The 13388-nt window shown below is 43.8% G+C and overlaps 1 long non-coding RNA gene across 2 annotated transcripts in view; it reads left to right on the forward strand.

Annotated features, from left to right (window-relative positions):
- The window catches only part of LOC311608593, a 35053-nt gene extending 25053 nt beyond the window's left edge, over positions 1-10000 (forward strand). The window contains exons 2-5 of one of the 2 annotated variants that reach the window (XR_014783031.1): positions 519-939; positions 7876-8004; positions 8095-8370; positions 8672-10000. This is a non-coding gene — a long non-coding RNA (uncharacterized lncRNA). The remainder of the gene's footprint in view (positions 1-518; positions 940-7875; positions 8005-8094; positions 8371-8671) is intronic. The other variant, XR_014783032.1, reaches the window with a different exon arrangement.
- The last annotated feature ends 3388 nt before the right edge of the window (positions 10001-13388 follow it).

A 13388-nucleotide genomic window follows, 5' to 3' on the forward strand; every position in this document is an offset into this window, starting at 1 on the left:
ACAGCTAATTAGGGGCTAGGGTGGCTTGGTAGCTCATTAACGCTTTCTGGATTACTAACTGCAAAGGTCAGAGGAGACTGTCACCATCCCAGGGTCATGGTGTGAATGGCAGCTGGTCAAGGGGAGATAAATATGGAAAGAGGGGGCACACAGTGAGGTTATTATTACAAGAAGTGTCACCCAGATCATAATGGAATTTAATCCATGAAAAATCACTTAAATCATGACCTAGCTCAAAATGAAAATCACCCCTAGCCTTCCAAGATTTATCACAGCACAATGATTGTTTGGCCATTAAAATGTCACTTGCAGAATGAAATAGTTTGTAATGTTGACGGTAAAAGGAAATCGTTTTTAAATTTCTTCCCAAAATATTCCATGCATTATTAGATGGACAGTTTATTAGGCCTCTGGAAAAGTGATTGTGATTTAAGGCCTTTTTGAAATCTCTCTCCTCCTCCTCTTCCTCTCTCACCTCTCTCCGACTTCCCTTCCCTCTGTCCATCTTTCTTTCCCAGGGTTCATTGGAGGGACTGTCCTGTGAGAACCTCTTTTTTTCAGCAGTGACACTCATTACTGCTTGCCAGTCACCTCCACCACGGCTCTACATGGAAAGTTGCCTTCTCCCCAGAAGAGAGCCCTCACGAACCCCGGGAACCACCCTACCGTCCACTGCTCAAGATAGAACACTGCAAAGTATTCCAAAGTCAGACCCAAGTATCATATGGCTCGCAGCCTCCACCACGCAGCCTCATTCAGACGTCATTAGAATAGCTCTGATGACATGAAAGGCAGAGGCAGAGCCCATGTGAACTTTATGATGACGTGTGAGAGGAAGACCAAGGGACAACAAATGGGAGAATCCTAGAAGGACCCCTGTTCGGATGATAAGAAGCCGATAGAAGGATCGCTTTATGGCACGCCCAGCTTTGAGATCATGTAAGAGTGGCATGTGAAAGAGGTGGGGTGACAGTACACCACCTGCCCTTCGCTCTGTAGGCAGAGATCAGGGTTTGCACCCACAGAACATCCCATAGTTGCCTTCTTGAAAGTGACAGTCTTTAAAATAATGAGACTAAAGTAATTTCCATGAATACCTTTCCCAGCCCACAAGCCCATTTTCCTGCATTTACAGAAGGGGGCAATCCTGGGTAACGGTGTGGAGGAACTGGGAGTGTTTCTGTTAATGACAGCTTGCCTACATTTTGATAGGTATTTTGGCTTCCTGTGGCAGGGGACATCGTGAGAAGGAAGAGTGGCAGGGTATAAATGGCACAAGAGGAAAGGGCAGTGAGTCAGAGCTCTTCTCAAGGATGTGTCCACTGTAGGTGACCTGAGCTCAGTCCCTCTGGGGACCCCGTGTAGCAGGCTAGAACATGGACCTCAGTGTTTGCCCAGGCGGGAGAGACGGGCAGCTGGGATATTTAAATAGACCAGTTCCTGTCTGTGGGAGCTCACGGGATGCTCCTAGGAGCATGGTGAAGTTTTCCTGGTACATGTAGCCTGCTGGGCACATTCAAGTTGTCCCTTGGCCAGAAGACTCCTCCCTATGCCTGTCCCTTTGCATTTAATTATGTAATTAATTTAATCACTGGAAGGTAGAGCAACAAAGAATTCAAGAGGAAGTGATGAGAGGGGAACATTGACCTTATCGGCTGCAGCTCACACCCTGCGTCTCAGATTTACCTGGGCCCCTGTTAGGTTTTATCTGTCTTATGTTTGGCTCTTTAAGGTCACGAATAAAAGGAGGAAACAGAAACAACAATGGGAAGATGTCTAGTCAAGGTCTTCTTGTCTACTTTCCAGTTCTTTCTCCTTCACCATCTGCAGATGCCTTCCCCCTTAGCCAGCACCATTGCTGGTTTATGTTGTTTGTCTCCTTGCATAACGCAGACGATGAGAAGTTCAAGTCTCGGGCTGTGTTGTAGTTGTGTTTTTTTTTCCTGTGTAGTTTTATCACGTAGTCTCGATAATACTCAACTTGAAAAAGGTGGTGCTGTCAAAGTCGCTTGACGTACGCTTCCTAGTTTCTCAGTCGCTCCACATGTACAGGAGCATTCAGGGACAGTTCTCAGAGGGGCCAAGAACTCTCTGCTGCAGGTGGCACAGACACTGTAGTCCTCTAGGGGTCTGCTTTGATTCCCCATGGAGGCTCATCCAAGAGGGTAATCAAAAGAGTCTGACTCCGTGGACTCTTCAGGGTCACTGTGGTGATTTGAACCAGAGTGGCTCCCATAAGCTCATGTATTTGAATGCTTCATTAGTTTCCTCCAATGAAGTGGCACTGGGAATATCAAACCATACTCGCGAGCAGGCCCCATGCCCAGAAGTAGTTATCTACCTACCTATTTATCTACCTATCTACACAGAAAGGGAATTTATTAAAATGGCTTACAGGATGAGGTCCAGCTAGCCCAACAATGGGTGTCTACCAAAAGAAGGTGCAAGAATCCAATAGTTGTTCAGTCCAAGAGGCTGGACGCCTCAGTGGGTCTTCAGTGCACAACAGAGTCTTGAAGAAGTGGGCTCTAATGCCAGTGAGGGAACAGACTTGTTAGTGGAAGCAAGCAAGCAATGAGAGTGCTTCCTTCTTCCATGTCCTTTATGTAGGCTGAGAGCAAAAGATGTGGCTGGCCCAGATTAAAGGTGGATCTTCCCACCTCAAAATACCCAGATTAAAAATGAGTCTTCCCTCTTCAAATGATATAATTAAGAAAAAAAAAACCCTCACAGATGTGCCAGCCAATTGGGTTTTGGTTAATTTCAGATATAGTCAGGTTGACAACCAAGAATATCCATTACATTGGTTTTTTTGTTTGTTTATTTAGATTTTATGTGTGTGTTTGCCTGTGTGTGTGTTTTAGTTTTAGTTTGAGAGAGAGAGAGAGAGAGAGAGAGAGAGAGAGAGAGAGAGAGAGAGAGAGAAGGTAGAGTGAGAATCATTAAGTTGGGGAGGGAGGAAAGGATTGGGAGGAATTGTAGAAGGTATAAAACATGGTCAAAGTATATTGTATAAAAAAAGGAAAGAAAACAAAAGTGAAACGTGTCTCCCTTTCAATTCATGGGTAATCCTGTGCCTGCATATTTGTATAAGACTATGGTAGTCAAACATCAATAGCACTATCTAACCATCTTTTCTAGGGGACAGGCTAGTGACCTGATGCCAGCCTGGTAGGGACTAGCATCTGACTGACCTCCTTAAGGTCATTTAGCTGTGATTTCTGCTTTTCTTCCTAACTTCTGGTGTCCTTTTCATTTTCGTGTCAGGAGGCAAAGGCCACACATTTTACTTAAAGAGAAAGCTTAACACAAAGAATTGTTAGTTCTTCAACTGGGAAACCGAGGAGAGAATGCTAAGGTCCCTCAGAGATGGAACCTGAAGGCAGGGACTGCCACTGGTGGAGCTGAAAGAGCAAGGAAAAAACTGGAATTCCTGGTAGGTAGAGGCTTCAAATAGAAGCCAGGTCTCAAACTTCTTAAAGGGGTCACTCCTCTACTCATCTGGTGACTCTCAGCAGAACAGGGGGACCGTGGGACCGTGGGAACTCTAGAAGGCCTGGCTAACAGATGCTGATGTTTCCAGAGTTATTGTGAGGTGGGTCTTGCAGGAGCTGGTGCTATGATTGCGATGCATTGCCAGTCCCTGGGTGAGAAGTGAGGCTAAGGCAGTGCTAGCAGGACCACAGAGCAAAGAGGAACCATGAGTCCCTGGATCCCCCTAGCATTTTCTCATTGTTAGACTCAAATATGGAGTCCTATGACAAAGCACATGTGTGGTTGGCAGTTCTCTCTAGCATCACAGAACAGAGCATCAGTGTGGGGCAGGGCGTGTGTATGTGTGTGGGGGGGTATTTGTGGCAGGGTTGGGGGTGAGGTGGGTGGAGTCAGGGGCAGAACAAATTGAAGCTGAGACACAACAGCTTAATGACCAGCATGGAGCTAATTCTAGAAGCCAGACAACTGGTATGGGATCCTATTTGCTTGTATTTCTCTAGATTATATTCTTAAGAGCTGGGAAAATGAGCACAAGGTGCACTTATAAACACATCAAATCTGTTATAAGACAGACTTGAGTCCAGACTCCACCAGTCAGATGGCTCCCAATGCTCTCTTTATAATAGGACTACCCATGTTGACTCACATCCTGTATACAATAGTCCTTGAAAAATCCTCGGAACAGTCCTTTTACTAGTGTGTAATTAGTTCTGCCACATTGGGAAGGATTGGTGGAATTTTCACTTGGAGACAGTTTGCTGTGGCCTTACAGTGTTCCCTACAGTGGGACCCAGCCTTTCCCTCACTTGATTGGTTCTAGATCTGAGCACTGGCTGAGGTAGAAGCTGGTGGGTTATTCTGAATGTTCACTGTGGTGCCCACAGTGATGCCAACTTTCTGTCTACCTACTTGTAATGTCTGTGATCATATGCTCTAAGCAATACACTTATTAGATACCCATCTGTCTTGTTCTTGGGAATCCAGTGTGACTCTCAGCATCTACAGTGACCTGGTTTCTCTTTACAATGTTTATGCGTCTTTCACTTGCCACTAATGGTTAAATATTGCTACCTCGATTCTGATCTTCTGGAGTTACCATCTCTGTCAACACTGGTAGTGGCTATCACTTGTTGGCCAACATCAACACTATGAGATGCTATCAATATTGCTGGGGCCACTAAAGTCCTTCAATCTACATTCTAGCTAAATCCAGGATCAGAAAGAGTGATCAGGCCACTCACATTTATTGGATTTAAATCTTGACTCTGCCAGTTATTTCCAGCCCGACCTTGGCAAAGTTACTCAATGTCTTTGTGTCTTAATTTCTCTTTATAGAAAAACAGAGAGAGAGAGTAGCAGAGTCTACTTCAGAGAAGTGCGTACTTCAGAAGCTCCGTGATGGTCAGCTTGGTGACCATGTAGATTCAAAGGGTTAAACTCCTTGCTATTAGCATTTCTATTAAAATGGGAAGAACTAGCGAGAAAGTTAAGTATTAGTATTCAACATCATTTCTAAAATGATAAAAGTGACTAGGCATAAAAAATAAATGTGACCAAATATTGGGAAAGGGCAGACAAAATTATAATTATTTGTAGATTATATAATTGGCCTCTTGGAGGAAATCTAAAAAAAATAAAAATAAAAATAAACAAACAAACAAAAAAAACACCTCTTCAAAACCAAAATGAAAATTTAGTCAACTACTTCCAACCAATTTTCTTAACATTTTTCCAATAGCCATTCAAAATATAAAATAATTGAGGATGGAGGGAAGGTGAAAAGAGCTTAAGTGCATCTGTGGGGAACTACAAGCATTAAAAAACACTACACAGGGAGACTGTGTCTTTTGGCAATAAGTCTTGTTGTTGATGTGATAGTAATTCTGCCTAAATCTATTTAAATTTCATTACACGGTTTTAATCAAAACCCAAACATTATTTTTAATTTAAAAATGACCCTCTGGTTTATCTGGACAAATAAACACTGAGAATAGAGAGAAAAAAAATGTTGAAATGATTAGAGTGGGTTGTCTGTCACCACCAGATGTCAAAACACATTTAAAAAGTCAACAGAGCTTAAATACTTGTACTGGTGGAAAGAAGGGGTGGGGGAGTAGAAAAGCTTTAAGTGTTTAAAAAGTGTTAAGTGTTCATAATTGGACCTTAAACATGTATTTTAAAGCTACCATATTACAAAAATTTCCTTACAAATTAGAGTGGAAAAGAGACCTAACCAGTGAGTTGGGGGATAGAAACCATTGGGGAACAACAGATGAGCTTCCATACTTCCTGTGTTAATTCTAAAGATGGGAGGAGAAAGACCACCACCCCAAATCAATATGGCCAAATTAATTAAAGCAAGGTTTGCTTGTTTCTTTTTATTTGTGTACCTAGAGGTCAGCATTGGATGTGAGGAAGACAAGGCTTTTATAGCTCAGGGTTAGGGGGTTTGCAAGTGGGGAAATTGGGGGGCAAAATAGATGGGGTTACAGGAGCAGACATAAGCGTAACAAGGTAGTCCTGAGGACCTCCCGAAACAAAGACATGGCTGCAAGGTGGGCACAACAAAGTAGTCATAACAACAGGTAGTCATAACACTGTGGTCGTATGATCTCTTGAAACAAAGGTAGGCTTGCAAGATGGTTATGAACAACTTTTTGAAACAAAAACATGATTGTCATTTCTAAAACAGGCAGTACAGAACCATTTATGATTAAGGTTACAGGTGGAGCCTAGCCCAATCCTTGAGGAACAGAAGTTTACTCACAAACAGGAACTAACCTAGTTTGTCTTGATTGTAAGTTGGCTTTTAAGCCTAAGATGGAAGTAGGTCAGGGCTTTACCTGACTCACTCCAAAGAAAGTTCTGAGGAGGACAGTCATTATGTCATGTAGCCATGTTGGCCCACCTACCAGCCAGCTTCCCATCTCTGAAAGGACACCTGAGAGAAACTTTCAGGGGCTACAGCTCATGGTCTGTTGGCTCTGCTGCCTTTGGCTTTGTGTCAAAGCAGAACATTGCGGTGGGCTGAATGTGACAGAAGAAATTGTCCACCTCATGGTGGCCATAAAAGAGGGACAGAGGGAAAGAGGAATGAAGACAAGATAGACAGGGTCCCAATATCCTCTTCAAGAGAATGCCCTCAGTCACCATAGTTAAGTGTTTACAGGAACAAACATTTGTAGGTAGCAATTAGAACAGTCAAACATTTACTGATAGCAGTTGCTAGCAAAAAAGGTTCTGTAATATGACCCTTGACCTCAGAATGTCATATTTGTTTCTCAAGTTAGTTTTTTTTCTTCTTCTGGGGTCTTTCTAAAATAAAAGGGAGGGGTTTTTACTAGCAGGCAGAAACCAACACAGTTAAGTAGAACTCTCTCTCTCTCTCTCTCTCTCTCTCTCTCTCTCTCTCTCTTCTTTTTTCTTTTTTAACTTCCACACAATCCTATAGTTCTTAGGCAAAGGTTAATAATAGGTTATATCATAACGACAGTAGCAACTCCGTTTTGTTAGGTGCATATAAAAGAATACAAAACATATTTGTGTCACCTCCTCTGCATCCTCAAAAAGAATTTAGAGGCTTCACTTCACAGTCTCGATCCCTCTAGCTCTCACTTTCTCCTTTGTCTTTGGTGATAGCCCACAGATATGGTAGCAGCCTACACTACCTCACCAACCGAAGTTCCCTAGGGAAAGCTGAGTCCAGTCACTGGAGCTGATTCACCCACTATCCAAGTCTCTGGGATGCAGTTTAAGTTGGCTGCAGGGTCTCACTGGAACTGTGCAGGATCAACTAACAGTGGCCTTGGTGGTGGATGGATCTCTCATTTATAGTGCCCTGCAATTAGGGAAGAAGAGACACTGATTTTTTAATACAGATATGATAGAAGAGACATCTTAAGACAAGTCCAGCCAAAGCTCAGGGATTTTATGTTTATTTTATGCGGTCCTTCTGCAAAACAAAGGATACTCTGACTAATTTATTTCACTCCGTGGAGTAAACCAGGGTGACTAATACTGTCTTAATCTATGCATCCTTTGAGACCTGGGATATTGATGTGTAAAAGCACTTAAACACACACTGTTATGGCTCAGGGCTGTCAGAGAGTTGCTTTGAATTAGAAAGAGCTAGAAATATCCACATCGGAAGAGCTCTGCCCAAGGCTGGGCACTATAAATAGTTCAGAGCAAGCCCTCTGGTTGGCCCAGGGCCTGGGCTGTTCCTTTGGGGGTGGGCAAAGGAGAGAGAAAAAAGGCAGAATGGAATCTGGGCCTCTGTCTACTTGCCTCCCTGTCTTCTCGGGAGGAAGAGTTCATTTGCTCTTTGTGAATTTCTCATCGCTTCTTTTCTTTTCCTCTTCCCTATGAAACACAACACAGATGCAATTCCTAGGGCAGCGATGAGGAAGGCGAAGCTTCGCTGGTCCCTTTCTTGTGTTAGGTTGGATACTAGAGAAGAGCAGCCTTTCTGGCACCAGTTCTTGTTTCCAGGGTCAATGGGCAACTGAGGTAAAGCAATGGGGAGGGCCCATGTTTCTCTTGGGCTTTACCAGACTCTTACAGTATTCCTTACTGAGATGCCTTTGTGATGACATGCAGGACCGTAGAGGACCCCAATTACAGCCGTGCAACTCAGATGAATCTTCCACTGTGCCCGGAATCTGTCTGTGATATGGACAAAACCCAGTTTTCACCTCAAATGCAAAGAGAGATGGTTTACTCTGGAGTCAGATATGAAGGACAGACGCCTGGGAGCAATGAGTCAGGCTAACCCAAAGATCATACTCCCACGTGATAAGTGGTTTATGAAATGTGTTGTCACAGAACAAAGGCAGTCATAAATCAAGGCACTTTTCACTCTGTTGGAAATGCCAGGTAAGGCGGCATACAGCAAAGCCAGGAACTCTACTCTGGGCCTCAGATATCCTGATGGTGGCCTCAGCTTGTGAGGAAGCTGCTGATCTGTTAATATATCCTAAAAGATTTTACATGGTAGGACAGCGATGTTAGGTCAGACACAGGGGTAGACAATGAATGGCTGTTAAGGGGGGGCTAACGATAAGCTAAAAGGGTTGGCTCTGGGTCCGTGTTCGTCCATCTCTCTGGAATCACTAATTCTAATCAGTTAGTTCATCAGCCTTCTACAATCTGTGACTCTTTTTTTTTTTTTTCCTAGAAACTTCGGTTCACAGTAATACTCAGTTGTGGACCTCCCTCCCATACGTTCTACCCATGCACAGTAGATTCCAGCATGTTTACAGAGAAATAGTCTCGGTTCCTCCAGAGCACAGCGACTTTCAAACATGTCCCTTCATTATGGCCCAGTTGCTTCATATCCAGGTGACTGCATGGGCCATTGGGTCATTGTGAGAATGCTGACCAGCTCACCTATGTTGAAAGATGCTGGACGGTGCATCCTCAAATGAACCACCTGTGCATAAGAAGAATTTTGTGGTGAAGGTACTTGAGACAGGAAGAGCCCTCTTGCCTGCCTGGGAAGGGCACCTGGGATGTCAACTTTGGGAAGGTGGCATCAATCTCCCTTTGTTGAGGTCAGGCTGAGGTCTGATATAAAGTCACTCCCTATTGTGTAAAATACACAGCTTTGGACTCCATTTTAGGGATGGGGAGTAGATGCATGAAGGGCATCACCTGTCTGGAGCCAGCTGTGCGGCACAGACTAATAAATGACTTATTACCGAGGGTAGAAAGGATGCCACTCTATAAATTTAATTGAGCCTGTAAAGGCATATGGTGTGTTAAAAATCTTATAAAATCCCTCATGTGGAGCCTATAAAGCAGTGGACACATAGCACTGTGAGGGTGAAGGCCTCCAACTAACCTGTCATCTGCCCACACGGAGTGTGCATCAAGGGCTTATAGGCAGCGGACTTCCAACCTAGTCTTGATGAATCTCCACTTGCCTGTCCCCGTGTTTGGCTGTCTGGACCTGCCATGCATCTGTCCATGTTCCTTCCTCTAGATCTGGTCCTGTACTTTTCACCTCAGTATCTGGACTCAATTCTTTAGCTTCGCTCGAAAACCTGTGATGCTTACAGTGATATGAATAGGCATACGGAGATATTTACCGTGCGATAGATGACAGTCTGAGAGTCAATACTAATAATTAGCTTCATAGTGAAACAACCTGCGTTAGCCTTAGACAGGATGGCAAGGAGAGCAGGAGCATCAGGAAGATGGCTGCAGCTGAAAGTGCTGTGCTGTGAATGTACTATCATCCAGCAAATTCTGACGTTGCAGAAAGACATTGATATGACCGACCGTCCATGTCTCTGACACAGAGTACTTAGGACATGGCTCTTCTAAACCAGGCGTGGCTTATCCCTGAGGACACAACCGGCACTGAGATGAGTCTGCAGTGGACAAACCTCACTGAAGTAGCGTTTACTTTCAATTCCTGCCATCATGTTTTCTCAGCATTTCCATATGATTGAACCCAAACTGTATCTCCATTGTTGAAACCTATAGGGCACACACGCGCACGCGCACACACACACACACACACACACACACACACACACATACACACATACACACACGTGCATGCGCATACACACAAACACACACATTTGCGCACATACACTTGCACGCACACACACTTGCACACACACATGCACACACGCACACACATGGGCACAGGCACACACATGGGCACACGCACACACAAAAACATACAATATCATTAAATGTGTAAAAGTATATGATCCTGTGAAACACATGCTATTTTCTGCAGCTCAGAGACTCATGCAGACTCATCTTCAGGGACCCAAGTGACCTAAATCATGCCCAGTCAGGTAAAATATGTGGAAATACTAATATATTTGTATTCCCTGTCTCACGTTAATCTGTCTTTTGACACTTCATTTTGCCAACTTCCAGTTTACTAAAGCCGAGAGCTTAGAGAAGGGTTTTCCTCCTCAATAGTTAAACAGTTTATACACACCTCTTCCGGCCCTTGGTCACAAAGAACAGACACTGTGCTGAGCCTAAGATCTTTCAACTTCTCAGATTCCTATGCGGCAGCTAGTTTATCCCCTTTGGAGAAATTAGGAGCCGGAGGCTGCCTAGGGTTACATAATTCCCACATCTTGCAAGAGGCAGAGTCAGGCTCCCCAGCCAGGGGCTTCACAGCTTTCAACCACTAAGGAGCACTTCCTGAGCATGTGGCAGGGTTCATACTCGCCCTCCAACCTGCAGCACACACACTGGAACCTGCTCTAGGCCGAGCAGTTCTTGTCTGAGTTGAGACCAGGACCAGTGCCCTACTTTCCCCTTTCTCTGTTTCTTGAGACAGTCTTGTTCATTGCCTGTCTCTCTTGGCTCAGATGGCAATTTAGCCAGGGACTACAAAGTCAAGGTCACCATTAACCAAAGTTTCCCAAACCTAGTTGGTCATCAAAATCACCGAAGAGGGGAAATGCAGATTCTAAGGCCTGCTAAGAGGTACCTTAGCAGCTGTCCAGGTACCTCTAAACATGGTGGCCATACTGTTGATGAGTACTACCAATGAAAAATCCTGTAAACATGAGGCTGAATGTATCCCTGAGGATGAAAGGCCACTTCCTGCATGAGTCTCTGGGCTGGAGAAAACAGTAGATGTTCAGAGGGCCAACTACAGTGCCCTGGTGGGAAAAACATCCAGTGCCCTGCATCTGGGTACATGAAACAAACATACTCCTATTTGGGACTGGGGCGCCATCTCTGGTATGTCAGTGTTTGGAAGGAAGAGTGGGCCAGTAATAGGACTTAGTATATTACTACTGCTAATGATGTAGAACTGTTGGAAGCCACAGACCCTCAGTTAGCTAGTCCTTCAGGCACCTCTATCAGAATATGTAGTTAACCAAACAATTTAAATACCTTTAAAAGATCAGAGTCATCTTGGAATGAATACATTCTGTACTATTGTATGGCGTGGTGCGAAGGAGAGATAAACCTGCTTTTTATGATCCCAAGTGCGGAATCAGAATGGTCTTGTGAGAACAGGTGAGGTTAATCCACTAGAAGACCAACCACTTCATGAGGGAGCTTGATTGTTGCCAGCTGAAAAGATCCCATGAACACACTCTGGGAGGAGATATATAAATGAGGCCAGAACTGGAGGTGGGCCTTTGGAGACTTGGGATAGTTTTGGCTGTTCATCGCTCCACTTCGAGATGATCCTAGAGAGAACCGCTCGAGGAAGGCTTCGGGGCTCTGGCTCCTGCTGAGGTTCCAGGTTCTGGTTACTCCAGGTACCATCAGAAGAAATCCTGCTGGCAACGCCAGGAGAATCGTTCCTCAGAACTGATATCCTTACAGTTTTGTTATTCTTTAATCCTCTTTTCCTATTGTTTTGGCTAGTCGGGTTATAAGTGACATACGTTCGGTTAATAAGTTATAATAAAATATATTGATTAAGGAAATTGAGCCTACAATGTCGGCTATAGTTAGTAATGATCTTCTGTGTTCTTGAAAGTGGTTAAGAGACTTTAAGTGTTTGTGCTACAAGAAACAATTGTGAGAAATGATTGTTATATTAACTGGCCTGATTTAATAAATTCACAATGCACCAAAACATCATACTGCATTCTGCAAGTATATGCCATTTAGAATATGTCAATTAAAAAAAACCACACACACAAAGCCATGTTTTCCTCTTTTAAAAGTCTTTGACTTTAAAGCAGGAGTTAAGAAATTAGTCTTTTATTTGGGAATAATGCATTTGCCCCCAAAGCTAGATTTGTGGCTGATTCTGAGGACGTTAATTCAGGAGATGTTTTCAGAGACAGTGGTTGTCTGAGGGTTCCTCAGGTCTGCATTACCCAAAGCTTGGGTGTTATGTTAAAGTTCTGTACTCTGGTCAGTCTGAGCTATGAATCATGGGCCACAAGGAGTAGAAAGTGTTTACTCACAAGGCAGGAAGTGTCACTGGCACTTTATGGAGGTATAAATGTCATTCGGAGTCCCAGCTCTGCCTGTGGCACTTAATGTAGCCAATGCACTGTGCCTATGTGGAGAAGCTGATGGCTCTGTGACCTGCCGGTGGGAAGATGCGCTTCCTGTCTGTGCTTGGAATCTTTGCTCAGTCTCACTCTGTCTCTCTCTGTCTCTGTCTCCCGCCTCCAAACACACAAGGGGTCAGTCAGTGATTTTTCAACTACATTAAAAAAGAATAGATCATATATTTGTCTTTCCTTGGAGACCAAATGAGAAAGAGTAGCAAACCCTTCAATGAGACACATCAAAATTAGACCTTTGAAGGAGAACTTCCTCATGGGGCAGGGGGTGGGGGTGGGGGAATGAAAAAACAAGGATACAAAGAGAGCGTGTAGGATCTAATTGACTGAAAGAAATGGGAAGGAGGGGGCGTGTTTAAAGTGCATTTATTCAACAATAATGATACACTGGGTTCCCAGTGTTTCCAAATTCCTGGGAAGTCCCCACTCTTGGAGGGCCAGGGACAATAAATCAGTGATCCCAGGAATTCCCAGAGACCTCAAAATTCTTATATTAAACAAACTTCTAAAAATCCTCACACTCAGTAATCTATTGGATAGCTAAACTTCACATAAACATTTAGAAAGGAGAACAAAAAGACCACTTGTCAATGAGTTCACACATACAGGGTACTTAATGCAAGTCCTTGGGATGGGCTCTTATGGTGTAACGCATTATCAATGCAAAATAAGCCCTTAATTGGGCAGCGTCCACTTGGGATTCCACGAGGTGCTGTTTTGCTACTGGGAGATCTGCATTTTAAATTTTGTGGGTTTTTATTTTAATCATTTGAATATTGCTGTAGGCTGTAGTTGTTTATAAGCAGCACTACAGACTGTATAATATTTACAGGTATGGTCTACAGGTACTCAAAATATTTGGTATGTCTCATG

Source organism: Acomys minous, assembly GCF_964271855.1.
Source record: "Acomys minous genome assembly, chromosome: 11".
Lineage (NCBI taxonomy): Eukaryota > Metazoa > Chordata > Mammalia > Rodentia > Muridae > Acomys > Acomys minous.